This window comes from Phalacrocorax carbo, chromosome 5, assembly GCF_963921805.1.
Source record: "Phalacrocorax carbo chromosome 5, bPhaCar2.1, whole genome shotgun sequence".
Taxonomy (NCBI): Eukaryota; Metazoa; Chordata; class Aves; order Suliformes; family Phalacrocoracidae; genus Phalacrocorax; species Phalacrocorax carbo.
Genome location: NC_087517.1, coordinates 59,999,623 through 60,016,904, shown reverse-complemented (window position 1 = coordinate 60,016,904; position 17,282 = coordinate 59,999,623). Strand labels below are relative to the sequence as shown.

Here is a 17,282-nt window from a genome sequence, read left to right as displayed (position 1 = left end):
TGATGATGCCATTTAAAAAAAAAAAAAAATTTAAAAAATATGTGGATCTACTGTTGCGTTAATGGTAGGAGTCTGAGGAGTGGCTAGGGAGAGACCCTACCGTTGAGTCACAGAGTTCAGACAGGACCCCCTTGCTTTCTAAACCTCTTCTCCAAGAGGAGTCTAGGTGCAGCTAAGTCCAGTCTTAGTCTCAGACTTGGTCAACAGTCTATTTTCTAAGGGTTGTAGAAGTAACCACTCATCAGAGTATTTGTTGTTAGTAACTAATTTGGCAGATGCCCAGGTTGGTCTTGTTCAATGAGAATGATCATGGCTAGATTAATGAATAGTAAAATTTATTAAAGCAACAGATACACAGGTTCTTTGGATTACTGGTGATAAGATTGCTGGTTACAAGACACTGAAATAACAAAGATATGAGTACACCGCTAGGCTACAAGTATGCTAAACAAATATGAAGCGACTCTAATATGAAGCAAAGCAACTCTAATACATTAGGGATTTAAAGTGCCTCTATAGAGGTTTCCAATCTTACTCAAAGGCGTCTCGGTGGGGAGGGAAGAGAGGCTCAGCCCATCGACTGGTCTCAGAAGTCAGAGTGGTACATGATGGTATCTTCCCTAACACCCTCTTTCTCTTCACACATTTCATACTTTTTTTTTTATCTTTCAGGTGGAGCTTGAGTGACTCTAGTCATACATACCTTTATTATCAGTGTAGAATTTCCTCGTTTTACTTTTAAAAGCATAGACTACAAGAAATTAAAAGCGAATGGCCAGTGAGGAGTGGTTGCACCTTAAGAGAAGGGTAGCTTTTGGGATGGAGGTGTGTTTTGGTACTATAATGATATTATAATGAGCAAAGTTCACCAAAAGGACAGCATTTTTTCAAAAGTATGATGGACTGTTGGCCCAGGGTGGCAAATATGCAGCGTACTAGCTCCATGGTACCTCGAGTTCCTATTTATCACAGAGCCTGGCCGTGATGCCTCCACACCACTCCACCCTCCGGACAACTCCTCTTAGAGTCAGTATGCCAAGTTCTCCTGGCATTGCCAACGTCTAAGGTTACTAGGGAAATTCTGTGGAATGGATTGCTCATATATCAGCTGCACTTCACCCTGAAAGCTTCTTCAATGCTGTACCTTTTCTAAAAACATAAGTTTAATTTCTAAGTCAGCTCCAGCGATTATTCCACACAATTCACCCCGTGACTATAGTCACTCAAGGTTCACGCTCAAGCTTCATGGGATTTGGGATGTATAGGGTGTGTCACGTGCATTCTTGTGGTGGGGAATATCAATGACATATATATCTTGTGGGGACATTTGGTGATACAAATGTTTCATCGTAATCCAAAGTTTAACATACAAGGTAACTGTTAAAATACAACATGATATGGTAAGTATTAGTAAAACTACGACAGGATGAAACATCTTCTTGAAGATTCCTGTTGTGGTTGGTGACCATCCAAATAAAGTGTCCCACCAGTGGTGCTCTCCATCCTTCTTCACTCTTTCTAAGACGCAGTGTATCTCCTCTGCATCACGATGGACAGTAATTAGAGTTCCTTTTCCGTTGTTCCGAATTTTTTCCAGCAACTGGTTCAGATCATCATGTCGCAACAGTTTTTTCACCAATGTGAGATTCATTCCAATGGGGGTACGTAACAAGCCTTGATATGATATGTAGTTAGGTTGTAGCAATTGATAGGATGTGACAGGAGCCAAATAATTAAAGTCACATCCCATTATGTTAGTAAGGTTAAAACACAAATATTAGAGTGATTACAAGTATCTGCAAGTATAGAGTCACAAAGGCTTCTCATACAAGCACATCCTTTCCCAATATATACAAGTACAGTTTCAGGGGTTTCATCGGGTTGCATTTCAAAATGGCAAATGTTTTGTTCAGTGTCGAGACAAATGTCTTGGGCTTTGATGGCGTTTGCTTTCACAAATAAATCCTTGTTGCTCCTGCACAACACATGCAGCAACATCAAGGGTTTCCCATTTGTCTTCTCTTTGTTGGGCCCATGCTCAATGTTCTAATGGGTAGAGTACGGCCCCAATGTGATTTAATCCCAGTGGAATGACTGGGCATATGGTATACACCGAAGCATTGCGTATTGTGAACACAAAAGCTGTAGCTTTGCCCGTCAGTAGGGTTATAGGTGAAATTAACTGGATACCACCAGAACTGGAATTCTTTCTCAAATTTAGTTGCATTATCCCAAATTATCTTTTGAATTTCAGTGGGCAGGGTGCCTCCCTCACCTTCTTGTACAACTTCAGCAACTATAGATTGTATCCATAGTTGAGCTTGGATACAACTAGGAGCTAGAGAAGATTTATTTTGGGTGGTACCAAGTGCATCTGTAATCAACTGGTAGTCTTTCTGGTCTTTCTCTGATTTTTTAGTGATCCAACACTTTCAGTATAATTTAGAAGTGCATGGTCCCAAAGATTGTGTGTCTGGACCAGAAGGAATGTACTAATTTCAATTAGAAGGAAACCAGTCCCTGTGGAGTCTTTCCCAGACAGGTTATGCCATAACAAAGGGTGATTCCGGTAAATATAAAAAGAAAGGAAGCATGCTCGGCTGAGTATATAACTGGCAGGGTGGTTATTATCTTGTTTTCCAGTGTAAAATCCCATAGGATATTCTCTCGGCTCATTATGAACTTTTAGGGTGATGGTATTAGCAGATACACAAGAGACTTTCATTTTGGGGCAGCTCCCTGTATCAGTGTCACAATCTTGGCAATGTTTGGAACTGAAGCAGTTAAAGGTGCAGTATTAGCATTTAACTGTTGATAATCCATTGTGAAACACCATTGCCCAGTTGGTTTCTTTACTGGCCACCCTGGTGAATTATAAGGTGAATGAGTCCTTTTGATGATGTCTCTTTTCTCTAATTCTGTTACCATCCTGTCAGTCCCCGTAACTGCTGCTGTTGGTAACGGGTATTGCTGGACATTGGTGGTATGAGAGGCAGGTAAGGGTACAGATGTAAAGACAGTTAAGGATTTACTTTACACTTCATCTTGCAAAGCACAAATGTCATCCATTACAGTATCTTTCATACCATAGGCACTTTTCAAAGGAAGACAAGACATACACTCTGCTTGTTGTTTTGGGTCTAAACATACATAAATAATCTGTCAAATAACCACATGGGTAAGAGAGAAATCATTTTTATGCACAAAGCACCAGACTAGGGTTAAGAATATATATGTGTACACACACAGATCCAAATCTACTGTTTCAACTGGTTGCACAAAATTGATAACGATTTGATAATGACAAGTTCTGTCACATAGTAAAACTATTAGGTGAAAATAAACACAGTACATGTTGTTCACTGTTACCTTGCCCAATTTGAACCTTTAAGACCCACAACAGAGAACAATGCAGAGACACTGATATTTAAATACATTTTAAAAAGAAAGAAATGACTTTGCTGAAATTGATTGGAATTCAACCAAGAACCGTATGTTTCTTAACAGTTGCTTAAGATTCAACTTTGGAAGATGACAATGAAGGTTGGATTGGGTGCATGCGTCTGCACTCAGGCTGTTGAAGGATTCAGTCTGTCTCTCTGGAGAGTCAGAAGAGTAAAGACAAGTACACACAGCATTTTGTTGCTCTGATATTTTTAAAGCTACCAAATTTTTTTTATGCAAAAGACCTCACACTCGACCTCTTCCTACCCCCACCACACACAAAGCTCCAGAGTTATTGTATAATTTTCACAGCAACAAATCCTGATACTTTTAAGCCAATGGCAAAACTCTCACTAATTTGCACAGGGACAAAATTTGGTCCATTAAAAACTACAACCGTAAACAAATCAAATCAACATATCCTCAAAACCAGAAACAGGACTCAGCTAACAAATCTCTTGGAGAAGATGAGTCAGTGGCAAATACTGTCATACCAGTGTAAGGCTCTTGAATGCCCCACAACTTGTTATTTTTCATTTCAGCAGGCAGCCATCTGTAGAAACTAAACCAGATTGTCACAGTCTGCTAAGTAAACAAACAAAAAGTTTTAAAGCAGTAATACCAAAATAGCCCTGCGCCCTTCAAGTTTGGCAATTCAGAAGATTCTGTCCTGTAGCAAAGTGCTACTCAGCACCAGCTGAGACCAGAACATCTTTGACAGCAGGACACTTATGGTGTATAGCCCAGCCCCAGCCAAGGTTAAAACAGCTCTCAATTGCTTTTAACCTACTATCAGTAGAGGCACAGGTTCCAAATATACATTGCCCTTGACACCCCCCTAGGGAAAGCTAGGATTTCAACTGACAGCACATCAACAACTTGACAGTAACAGTCGATGTTCATATTCTAGTACCATAGAAAATGTGAAGTGGATCAGCCACAGTGATAGTAGCATCACATTTACCCAGAGGTCAGAGTATATATGCACGTAGTTATCAAGGACTAACTGATGCAGTATACATTTTATCTATTGTATTGAAAGCTAAGGTACATTCATGTGCACGAGTGTTAAATCCTGAGGGAAACATTAAGAGAAAGTTCTTATTAACCCATTTCCTACCATTCTCAAAATCAGAATATCTGCTCTTTATCCAACTTGGTCCATACGTAGAGATAGCAGCCTCACAGAAAAGAATTGGCTCACAAGCAAAGGGAAGCTGACTACCTCCAAAGGTAACACAACATAAACAAAATACTCTGAAGAACCCAGTCCCACCACAGCAAGACTGAATGAAACAAACTTCAACCCATCCTGGTTTTCTTTGCCTAACCTGTAGATTGCATATTGCCAAAGGGTATCTGCTGTTTAAAACTTCTTAGAGTTGCTAGGCACAAGAACGAAGAGTTACAACAGCGTCTGAAGCCTTATTTGAAAGGTCTTGCTTTTGTAAGTACTTAGTGCTGACAAATCTATTGTCTGCTTAGACCTTAGTGGGTCTACTTCTGGATAGCATAAAGGTGATTCAGTGCTTTTCTAGAGGAAACAATAAGTCAATGAAGATCCTAAAATGGCATAAAGTAAAGAAATTGGAATACTGAAATAATTATTCATTAAAAGCAGCACTGGATCCTATCATGATCATCAGATACCTAAATGTCATAACAGTGTACAGTAAATTTCTAAAAGTTAGAACAAGCAGATGCCTACAAAACAATTAAAAGTTATAAAGACCAGATGACTAAATTATCTGATATATGTATCTTTAAAATAAGTGCTTTGCATAGATTTCATTGCAGAAGCTATTGCAGAAAAAATGATCTCTAACATTATGTTGTGTCAGTATGCAGAGCAGTTTGAGGAGAACAAACAGAAGTTTGTTTCACAGAGGTGTTTTGCCTTATCTTGGTTGCATTTATATAATTTTCAAGGCATATTCTTTATATCTGAGTATGTTCTGTTGTCATACTAGCCATGTAGAAGGAAAAGGGAAGTAAATATGAGGCAATGCTTACAGCTTTCTCTTCCAACTCTTCACCCTTTTACAGTACACACACACACACACAAAAATCCAGTCTTGGAATAAATTTGCAAGCCTCTTGGAATAAATTATACTGCCTCTTCCAATATTCTCCAGGAAACAACACTTTTTGGTAGGCATTTCACACTGTACTGGGTTTATAATTATTCATCCTGTGAGCATTCAGAATGTGAACTAATAAAATGTCTATTTTGGCCTATCAGATATCACAGGGTGCTTGCTCTACTGAAGAAATTAAATGCAGTTGAGCTGAATACCTGACGGTTGATTAGGCTCTCATTTTGCTATTCATTGAAACAAACAGAATCAGAAGGAAAGTATAAACAAATTAATTTTACTTCTAAGACCAACAAGTCTATACTGATAAAGCAGTAAAGCTATGGTAATATTAATAGCATAATTAAACTGCAGTTGCAAAGTCTGATATTATTTTAAATTATTTGAAGATATAACAAGCCTGGAATATAGACTGTGATTTTGACAAGCTTTGATAGCAGTCGTTTTCATTTATTATTCAATAGCAAGCTTCGTTAGGCTTTCTAGAAAGTTGACCACTGTGTGTTTCTTTTTTTTCTAATTTTAAGAATGTTCTGGAAGAAAAAAAAAAAAGGAAAAAGAAAAAAGTTATTTACACGAAATAAAATTTTGCTTTTTGGGGTGAGATAGCTATGCTGTATTACTCTCTACCTTTTGTGATGGTAGATTACAATGATCCTGCATTTAAAGTCATTAAACTTTATCACTAATTTTCAGTGAGTGTGGGATTAATTCCCCAAGCAATAAACCCTGAAGCTCTTCACAGACAAGAATGAAATTTGCAAGGCTGGGACTGGTCTTTCACAGCAGGAAGCTTCTAAACTCTTTATCAAAGAGCCACAAGCTTTACTGCATTCAGAACAAGATAGAAGGTACATTTCAATAAAACCAAACAAAAAAAGAAAAACAGGAAACAGAAGGAAAATGATGGGTACACAGAAAAAAAAAAAAACTGAGACAGAAAGAGATGGACAAATCAAAGAAGGGGAAAACCCAAAACCTTAAATGGCCAGTGAAAAGCAGAGGGATCAGCATGTACTTAGGCATTGCTACTTTGAGTACTCTGAAACCATCCTGACCGAATAATTTTTACAGAATCACTGAATGGCTGAGGTAGAATGTGACCTCTGGAAGTCAGTCATCTTGTCACCTGCTTGCTCAAGCAGGATCACCTAGAAAAGGCTGCCCAGGACCATGTCCAGACAGCTTTTTAATATCTCCAAGGATGGAGACTCCACAACCTCTCTGGGAAAACTGTGTCAGTTCTTAGTCACCCACTGTCTTTTCAAAAGAAATGTTTCTTTTCAAATTAAAACAGAGGGGAGTCTTCCTTAATAGAGTAGAATCTTCCTTAATGAAAGTAATAATGAAAGAAATTGCTTCATGTGAATAAACAAGAAAAGTTTATTTTCAAAAGAAATTATTTTCAAAAAAAGGCATGTTTTGAAACATTACCACTGTAATCAAATTATTTTGTGTTTATATGAAAATTCATGTCATAACTATGTCCTGAATTATTACTGTAAAATCAGAAATTACATTTTAAAAAGCTCTGACTGTCATTGAATCATAGAATATCCATGACTGTTGGGGTAATGAATATGAATTTTCAACTAATATTACATGAAAAAAGAAAATGGTTAAAATGTTAAATATTAACAGTTTTCATGAAAAGGCCACAGGCAAAGACGAAAAAACATTCACAGGAAACATTCTGATAAGCTCTACAGCAAATCAAGGAATCGCTTTCTTTACAACTCAGGTCCATGTTGTTCATTTTCAGCCTGAAATGCACCTCTTCTCCAGGAAGTGCACTACTGCCCTTGTTCTACCAAAAGAACTTTTCAAGAGGTGAGCGTTGTTATGTGTTCATTCTGGTTTTGTTTGTTTCCTTATTTTTTCATGGTCATAGAGTCACTCCCACCATCTGAGCCCTCCCTAACCTCTCATTTCTGTCACCATATTGGAAACAGTCTAATTCAATTGGTTTAGTCTCTTCATAGACAGCCTCCAGAAATTTTGCAAACTACTAGAAGAATATAGGGGGGCCTCCTATCCCCACAGCTATAGAGAATATTTCATTTGTTGTTCATATTATCCTTTAGGTTAGCACACTGCATATATTAGCTTACATTAATTAAAATCCAAAACAGTAAGTGACAAACTCGTAGTCAGCTCTATTAGTATTTATGGCAAGCCACAGAATTATAAGCAATTGTTGAAAACTAAGCATACTTATCACATTGCTATTTCACAGTCTATCTTTTTCAGCTTTGTTGGTCCTTATCACATCTGAGTTCTTCCTAAAGAATATTTGCTGAACTTCATACAAGATGGGTGTGACAGGCATGAATTACAAGATTAGTCAAACTGCACAATAATCTGGCCAGAAGAGGATGGGAGATAAATGCCACTTCCTTAATGCAAGTGTTGTTGAAATTGCTTGATGCAAATGAACAAATTAAAGAAAGCTCCTAAGAAAGTTCATTTTCAGGCAATTCTGCAAATTACTCATATGTAAATTACTCATATGTAAATTGCTCATGGCTGCACATTTAGCTAATAGCAACGTGCATGATAAATTGGGTGTGGTATCACAAGACATCAAAGTTCAAACAAGGCTACATGGCAAGACGACATACAATTCTTTTTCCTCTTTCTCATTTACATATCAATAGCTTTAATTTTAGGGCAATGTTACATTTTTGTTAGATGGTTAGGTGTTAATATGAAATAGTTGGATTCAGAAAATAAATTATATGGATCTCCTACTGAATCCTTTTGACTGAAACGAATGAATACATTTTTTACTACGATTTGTCTCAAAATTTAGAGAAAAGACCAGTGTGAAAACCTAGACCCCTCCATACAAAAATCTCTGTAAAGGAAAAGATTAAATCTCTGGCTGATGTTAATAAGTCTGACTGTCACTCTGTTACACCATCTTTTTGCAGATTTCACAAAACTAATATGCAATTCCATACCACAAAGATGTTGATTTAAATGTAAGTTTTAAGAAGGTACTGCTAAAACACTGAACTCTTTGGGTCACAAACTGTCTATAGCCAACAGCAAATCTGTGAAATAAAACTTCAGCATGGTATTAGAAATATGTGCTATGTTGATTACTCATGTAATTAATCAGCAAACAGAAAGAAGGCTACACTGATATAATGAAGATAGCTAAGTATGTATTTAAGGCTCTAAATCTAACATTCATAACCTGTCCTGCCTTTTTAAAAATACAGTCATATAAGCTCAGGGCCAAATACCATTCATCTGCGCTCTTACACGCAGACCCTTTTCTCCCCATAGCTTTGGTTTGCATGAGGTCCCACTTTTCACATAACATCATGTCTATGCCACTCAGGAACCATTTAATGAGATGTTCGGTATTATTTGTTAGAAAATACTGGATTATGCAGATTTTTAAGGAATATTTTTTTCCATTTACTAAATGCTAAAGTGAGTGAATGACCTATGTGTGGTCATATAGAAAGTTACCTATCTGCAGGAGTGAGAAGAAGAGAAAAACGCCTGGTTGGTACAACCAAGGCTGATTTTAAGGTTGGAAAAAGCAGGTGCTTACCTGGTGCTACAGATTGATGGGAGCAATACACCACCCGCGACCCATGGCCTAATACCCATCCACCACAGCCCTAGCTGACTCCCTTCTCACTCCTGCCTTTGCCACCAGAGAAGGGAAATCTATGATGGGTGAAACAGGAGCTCACCAAGGAGGTGGGATTGAATGAAAGGACATCTTCCACTAGTAAAAGCTACTCTCCCATCCCTCAGCACTTGCATGAATATGTCAGGCCCTATCTTTCCCCTTGTCCCTCTGCTTCTTTCAGGACAGCCAGGAAAAAAAGTATTTAATGGGCTACCTTAGAGCAATCCCCCTTGAACGGTGGAGTTCAAATTCTCACTGCAGCACATTCTGACTAATCCCTCTCTACTCTTATGTTGAACATCTCAACCCAATGTAGTATAAGAAATATTTTAACACCTTGAAAATATTCAAAGCATATGAAAAATATTTTTGTATGTTTTATTTACCAGTGGTCCTGCATCTTTCATCTTACTTATTTCATTGCATGTTTAATTTAACACAGCAAAGCTCGTTACAAGTTGGAATACACTAGCCATTTTAAACAAATATTCAATTATAAAAGCTAAAAATTGCATTCTCACAAGTCTTCCATTTAAGATTAAGCATTTGCATGCTTATTAATTCAAAATTCATGTTTGATTTTAAATGCTTAAGTTTGTGGAAGAAAAAAAATTTCCAACTATAATAAGGGATGGCTTCTTCACTGACAATAAAGTAAATTTAAAAAAAGCTTAATATTTTTCCACTATTTCTCTGGCCTACTTCTCAAATTCAGAGTAACTGTCAAAAAAATATTTCACCACATGCAAAATCCCACTTGCATTGCAGTCATCATCTTACTTTACAGTACTGCTTATCTGGTTACCTGCTGCTAAAAGAAAGGTTTGTTCAACCTAATCCTCTCATCTTTGAATCACGACAGACTCTCAAGCCTCAAACCAGTCAGTTGAAAACCTGGAATAATTTATAATTGGAAAGGCTTCTCTGCATACCTCACTTTTTCCTCAGAGATCAAGGGAAGACAGGCAGAAAACCAGCCTTTTTTCTAACAAATTATGTCCAAACTAACAGAACTCAAATGATCTCTATGGACCACATAGGTAGCTGTGTTGGTTCCCTTATAAACATTTCTGGAGTGGAGTAGACAGAAGATTTGGTAATAAGGAACCTACATTTCCTAAAACAGGTGCATGTTTTTGCAAAACAAACAAAAATTGCATAAAGATATCAACAGAACAATATTTGTTAAAACAAGCTTATATTTAGTCGATGTGTCATTTTCTAAGTATAGGTGTGACAAAGAAGTTGTCCAAAATACCAGAAGTTGAAAATGGCAGCAGGAATCAACTGGGAAGCGCAATTAGTCTAGTTATGAGAGATTCTTCCATAAAATTGGAATTGAAATAAAGGGTTTTCCTTTAAGGGAGGAAAAAAAAGCAAAACACATGAAACAGACCAACTTTAAAATCTACCACAACACATTTATATAAGCACATTTATTAAAATTATGCTTAACATTTGCCAAATATCTATCATCCTAGATAAATGTTCTCCTTGTTCTATTAAAATTCATAGAGGTTCCAGAGAAGACTGAGTTCCCAATTTGTTCTAAGCACACAGTGAAAGAAAGCCCTTCTCTAAGGAGATTACTGTCTGTAGGAAAGAGGGCAGGATATGGGTCAAGATCCTTACCCTGCTTCACTTACATATATTAAGGAAAAGAGATGTGCTGCCAAATCAAGCGACTCAACAAAATGTGACAGCTGTGGTGTCCTGAGACATTGACTCCAGTGTCTGGAGTTTGGTTTAACAAGCCCCTGATGTTCCTGTGCCTGAGCACTCGTTCTTCCCATTGCATTTGAATTCCCTTCTCTTAGTTGCAGTGATGTAGCTGTTTCTGAAGTCAGGCAGTAAATCAGATGATTGAAATGAACCAGACTAAACATAACGTGGTTTGTGTTTGGAAAAGGTCTGAAAGGACTTTATAGCTTTAATGGTAGTGGAAGGGGAAGAAAAAGTAAGAGAGGGAACTGCAAGCTTTGACTGGAAATGTTACCTATCTAAATTTTGACTGGACAATTCATAGCTAGAATATTTCTGCATCTCACAGTTGTATTACAGTTCCCCTCCAGCCCTAAGCCTTTTTGTAAAACAGAGGAAGGGTAACTAATTCAACTGATCGTCACTTCTGTATTCTGAACAGCCTAAACTGGTCTGATACAGCTACAACATATTTCCTTAGACAAGTGTCAGTCTAGTCAATCCCATTTTTAGTATTCTTTCTGATAGCAATATCATTTTCATACCTCTAAGGGCTACAGTAATGTCACATATTTTAAGCATAAAACATACTAGAGAGATACCTATATTTTAGGCCAACAATCAGTTCTGCAGATCTCTTAGGGCAGAACTGACATTACCCAGAAGTTTTGGGTGTTGACCAGCAAGACGAGCAGGTCCCAATGGAATTCTAAAAATGTAAAATAGGAACACAGAAAAAAACCCTGAATCTACAATATTAGCAGTTATGTCACTGGGAAGGGAGATTTTTTACATTCTTTGTCCAAAATGCAAAATCTCAGAAAAATTATTCAACTACTTATTTAACTGGAATTCCAAACTTAAAAGCCTCCTTTTCTAACCTAGGGATGATTTCATAGCCACCTGCTTCATTGGGTTTAAGATTCCCTTGGTTGTAAAGATTTCTCTAAGCTGCTTCCCTTCATGAGCGATAGATTGCAGAGGAATAATTTCTCTGCAGTATTTTCTTTGTGAAAAGGTCTGCAAATTGATTTTTCACATATCACCCTCCCTTTCACGATACAAATTCAAAATAAACAAGCCAAACTGTCACTGGACATATGTATGTCTTGTTCCTCAAGTGGCTTTATAACAAGGCAACATAAATAAAGTATTAGACTTGCATTAATAATAAAACCTACTTGAAGAGCTCACAGAAGCACTGGGGGAGTTTCATAAAATTTCGAAGAAAAACCCTCAAAAATTCAAAAAAATAATTACCAAACTAGGAAACCTGAGATCGAAAGTATTTCCTCCCTCTTAGACTAAAGGAAAGAGTTAGATCTCTTGTCCTATGGGAATCCCAAACAACAAAACATTTTGCTATGATATTCTTAACATTGTAATATTTTCACAAATCTGCTTGCGCTATGTATGGTCCGTATTTAAAATATTTCATCCTACCACTATACCATAGGAAAGAGTGCAATCTCAGAGGAAACCAGGACTCAAACTGTTAAAACATTTCATACATTTCAAGAAATTTCTTAAATGACACCTTGAAATGAGGCCCACAGGTAGAATACATTCCCTCAAGAAAAGTACCTATAACTGTCTGTTGCATTCTGCTGAACTTCCTGACTGCAGCCTGGAGAGTTGGTAAAATCTGTTAACGAAATGCCTATTTTCAAGCTAAACAGCTATGACAACAAAATGCTTGGAGATATTTTCAATACACATGACATCTTTCTTCACAAACAGATCTATTCATACTCAAAAGCAAAAAAACATCGAGTACTGGATGACTTTGCATCAGATAGCTTATTTTAAAAAAAATATAAAGTGCAAATTAAATTTCTAAGTTATTATGCATAGGATTTTCATAGTGTGAATGACATCCCAATTTTATATAGCTCTGAGCATCATTCTAGAGAAAGCACATTGAAAATTGGCACTCTGTGCTACTGCCCACTAACCTACCTCTTGCTGTGATTTCGGCCAAGTTGGTCTCCCTTTTTCTCTCTTGAAGAGTGATTGAACCTTCCTACTTGCAAAAATGAGATTATAATAAACAAATATTTAACATCACAGAGAACTGGTGTGACTTCGTGTAGCATTTGAAAAGCTATTTGCAGTCCTAGAGCACTAACAAATGCTAAATCCTGTTCTTTTTCTTGTACAGAACATGAAGTAGTGACCTGCAGTACTTGAGAAGAGAAATATGTGAGGCCACAGCTGTAGGCACCCACTGCTTCAAAAATATTGTATGCCATAAATAACTGGCAATTTACATCTTTACAACCTACTTTATTTCACCTGATATTCAGAATGGTTCCTTGTCTCAAAAAGAGCATGTGTATGGAACTTGTAGTTTGCTGAAATATCTTCCAGTTGTAACAGCCTGTAAGTGGTTCAAATTTGACAAATTTTACAATTTGACAACTTAAGTTGGAATACACTAGTCATTTCAAACAAACATTCAATTACATAAATTAAGGATTGGATTCTTACAAGTTTTCTATTTAAGATTGAGCATTTGCATGTTTATTAATCTTAGATTAGAACTTAGAGTTCTGTCTGAACACCAAGCTGTCAACCCTTTGACACACAATGAAAAGCTCGTTAGTCTCTTCACTATGAACTGCAACAGCAAAACTGAAGATTTTGCTGGGGTTATTCCTTCACTTTTTTTTTTTTTTTTTTTTTGAGATTAGAAAGTTATTTCAAAACTTGTTTTTTTTTTTAAAAAAAAATTCTTAGTCCTCCTTAAAGCTAACATACACTTCATTAAGAGTATGTTGATTTTGTTTGAATGTTGATTTCACGTGAAATATCTCTCCCAATAGAGAGTGATCCCTCTCTTGTCAGACAAATTCTATACTAATAACATTTTACAGTTTTTTTATTATTAATTAGGGGAATTATTGCAATTTATCAACTGTCTTATAACACAAAAAAAAAGTTCTATAGCTTGAGGGGATACATATTCTTTCTGGCCTATCCCAACCTATTCTGGACTCAAAGTACTACAAAGTCATCCCACCCAAGCCCTCTTAAGGACACTGAGGTTTATGCATCCCTTTTTGCCAGCCAGGAAAGCAGATACCTCAGTACTAGAGGCTACTTTTGTCAATAAACATTTAGCATTTTTTATACTTACAGCTGTACAGACTGAATTCTGCTCCCAGGCCAGCATAAAGAGGAGTCAAACCCCAATTTAACACAGTTCACAAACTGCAGACCATCACAAGAAGCTGAATCCTGGCTGCATTTACACAGGGAAATTTAAGCATACTTGACACATTAACTTGTTGGTACAGAATTAGCCCTAGTTTGTGACACTAAGAGTCTTAAGCCATGAGGAAAGTCTGAGTCCATGGAAAGATAACTGTGTTCTGGATCAGTTTAAACAGATTGCCAGGAATGCATTTCTTCTAGCTAGATAAACTCATAAATAAATATAGAATTGCAGTATGCAAAGATTATATAGTTCTCATTTCATGGAATATCAAAGTAAGGGAGAAATTAACATCCTGCTACTTACTTGCCTACCACCAAATTCTGTTTTCACATATTTTCTGGTTATGAAAATCTTGCAAATAATCTAGATAGCAATCCAAATTCCTACAACTACTTTCAAAAGTTTAAGGACTCTGTACAATACTGCGAGGAGTTTCTCAAAAGGCTGTCTGAGTTCTACACTTCAAGCCTTCTGGAACAGCAATGTAATCCTTGACAATATTTAGTATTCTCTTAGTTTTGCCCCAAGGTTCTGAAGGGTGTAGCAAATAGAGACGTGGAAGGGCCTTTGACCCACTTTCCTTCACCTTGCTAGTGAACTGCCTCATTTAGATTTCTCTTTTATTGACAACCCCCAGTAATCAACCCTATAACCTATAAATAAATTCGCTACCATTTCAGCAATATCATTAGAAGCCAGTAATTGCCCAATTTATAGCAGTACGTACCCTAAAATACTATGAACCTTACTGGTGTCTAATTATTTACCTGAAGCCAAATTCTACTGTTAAACCCATGAAAACATTTTTCTAATATTAATCTTCACTGTAGGTATTTGCTATGGCAAATAACCAAGCTGCTGATCTTTAGTTCCTCTCCCCACTATCAATTATTTTGACTCTGTAGGACATCAAAGGCTGTGATTTAGAGGCAAGGGGAGCATATTAAACATATGCAGAATGCCTGTTTTTAAAGCATGTACTCCCACCTGTCCTCTATCCCCAAGCTTTATTTTGATCAGGTGAGAAAAGCGGATGAAGAATGAGGTTTGTGTGACCAGTTAGAACTAACCAACGCTATTCAGATATTGAATGACTAAGTTATTATGTACTGACAAGTTTGCAAACCAGAACTACTTCTTAGGTATTGGTAATTATTATTGAAAGATAGCTAATTTCAAGAGAATACTGCACTCCTACACAAACTGCAAAAAAAGAAAAATTATGTTAAATTAGTTAGCTATAGGATAAGGTATGAACTATTTACTAAGCTTGATTCATGTGCATAATTTCTCATAGTCAAGCATGCAAATCAGATCAAGTAATTTCACACAATCATGTGATTACTAATTTCATATGCAATTACTTCATTGGTGTCTGTAGTTGCAGTGTTTAGAAGTACAAATTTGATATATTCTTGTTTACATATTTTACAGACAGGTAATACATTTTTAGAGTCTACTTAGATACTTAATATAGAGTTTTAATGCCCAGTTTTTATACTTCAGCTGTTAAGATAAGGCCATGTGCTCATAACAAAAGTTTTCATCTAACTGTAGAAGAGTTGCAATTTCTATCTTTGGTTTGTAGGGCATAAATGGGGAGGGTGTTATAAATCAGAGGAATTTTTGTTAATGTCAGATAACATATTTCAATATTTGTTTGAGAGAGGGTGGACAGCAAATGCAGAGTAGCCTTTTACTTAAGTCCTAACCATTAAGACTTATGCAAAAATCAAATTGCTGCTGCTGCTGCATTTGACAGATTGCTAATAAAATTTTCTTCTGAAATGTTCTTGTAGCCTCCTATGTAGGTAGGAACTTAAGAAAACTCTATTCAATATTCAAAATTTCTGACAATGGTTATATTTATTCAACAGTCTGTTCTTCTTTGCCGTTTCTATGACTACTGGAGCAGCACTAATTTCTTTAAATTGAAAGAAAATAGAATCCAATTTGTATATTTAAACAAGAACATGCACAATTTTCCTTGAAAGCTGTTCCAGCACAAAGAGCATATACATATATATATATATCCATTTTAATGCAAAAACACAGGCATGAATTCAATTTCAAAGATTTAACAAAGCAGAGAAAAGCACAATGAATTTTAACTACATATTTTTAATGTAATATTAGGAAATTCTAGCCACTGTTGAGAGAACTTTACATTTACCTTTTGCAAAAGTTCACTACAAGCTATGTAAATTTTAGTGGGACAAAATAATACAATAAAAAGAACAGCATAAATACTGTGTTTCTTTCTCAGACACTTTCCTATACATCCTATATGCTTTCAGCTTACAAGGCTTAGGGTAATTTTTTTCCTGTATCACTTACACCTGTTATTTAATTTGAATTCCCTGAATCTAACACAAGGAAGCACTAATACATACGCAGATGTTGTCAGATTATGACTCATTATATTTATTTCAATGGTACTAGTCACACATTTGTGAAATGTCTTTTCTAGTAACTCCAGTCCTTTAAGTGTATTGTGGTCTTAGCCACAAGAAGTCTGACACCAGAAAAGCAGTTCCAGAGAAAGCAAAATTCATTGTACCTACTGAAGGTATTTCTAATTGAAGAAACTAGTTGGTTTTTATGCTGTTCCTATATTTTTATTTGGCTTTATCAGCTTTAAAAAAAAAAGAAAAGATTTAATTTTACTGCACTTTAAGTATGCACTTACTGGTTTCACATTCAAAAGGATCCTTCAGACAAAGAAAATTTTAGGTAGAAAAAAGTATCCCTTTGATAAGCCTCATTGGCATGTAACTGGGCAGCCGCGCAGCCCCTGCCAGCCAGGCAGCCAGCACACAAGGCAACCTGCAGCACTGGACAGCCTGCACAGGTGGCAGTTAGGGAACTCTGAGTTCTGGATAATCACAGAGCCTCCCAGCCAATTAGCTTGACATCCTTGTTTCATGCCAGCTGGCTCACCTGTCCAGTTTCCCTTCAAATATTGATGAATTGACATAAAATATGTCTGTTGAATCAAGATTTTTCATGGCACTGCTGATCAGCCAGAAGAATCATAACTGAATTTAAAATCAAGTACTGGAAGATCAATTAGGGTTTAATTTTCTGATTTAAACCAAAACAGTGAATCCATCCTTTTTCCTGTAGTAATTCTCTCATCTTAGTTTTCCTTTGTGTTAAATTACTTCTG

The 17,282-nt window shown here is 36.5% G+C and overlaps 1 long non-coding RNA gene across 1 annotated transcript; it reads right to left on the bottom strand.

Annotated features, from left to right (window-relative positions):
- Positions 1-327: 327 nt before the first annotated feature.
- On the bottom strand, positions 328-14,107 carry LOC135313508 (uncharacterized). Its single transcript, XR_010373140.1, has 3 exons — positions 14,033-14,107; positions 12,853-12,916; positions 328-2,970 (listed from the first exon to the last, which is right to left on the bottom strand). It is a non-coding gene; the product is annotated as an uncharacterized LOC135313508 (long non-coding RNA).
- Positions 14,108-17,282: the final 3,175 nt, after the last annotated feature.